Consider the following 696-nt stretch of genomic DNA (forward strand, 5'->3'; position numbering starts at 1 on the left):
AGGTTTCACCATTCTCAAACTGGACCAGAACTTGGATTCTGGGAAAGTGGGTGGTGTGTGCTTTTTAGTTAATACTGGCTGGTACATGGACATTGGGGTCATGTCAACCTCCTGCTTCACTATCTTAAGGAGAAATATTGATCAAAATGCAGACCCTTCTATCGACCCAAGATTTCTCATCAGTATCTCATATCAGTATCTCAGAGTTCATACGCCTCCAGATACTGATTACAGTCACTTTCAGACACACTATAAATCATGTTTGGTTTCAATTGGGAAGAGAAAGTCCACGCAAGAGAAGGCTCCAAGATGGACAGTTTGCCAGTCAGCAGAAGATCCAGGCCAGTGGATTAATCTCCCCAATATTTTATAAGAGGAACTTTAAATCATTAGGAAGTCTGTAGAGACCAAGATTCAAGATAGCGATGAAATATCTTTGTGCACGGATGCTGCACTTTTTGGATGTTGCCAGATAAAGAAATTGTGAACCAAAGTACTAGAGCAAAATACAAAAGCCTGCAGACACCCTGACTGACGCAAAAACAATGCTGGAGAAACTCAACAGGTCAAATAGTGTACTTTATATAGCAAAGATAGATACATTACCTGTATTTCAGGCTTGAGCCTTTCATCAAGGTATGAGCAAAATGTAGGCAGTCGTCCCAAAGCTTGACACAACCAAACTATAACACCATA

This window comes from Narcine bancroftii, chromosome 8 (assembly GCF_036971445.1).
Source record: "Narcine bancroftii isolate sNarBan1 chromosome 8, sNarBan1.hap1, whole genome shotgun sequence".
Taxonomy (NCBI): Eukaryota; Metazoa; Chordata; class Chondrichthyes; order Torpediniformes; family Narcinidae; genus Narcine; species Narcine bancroftii.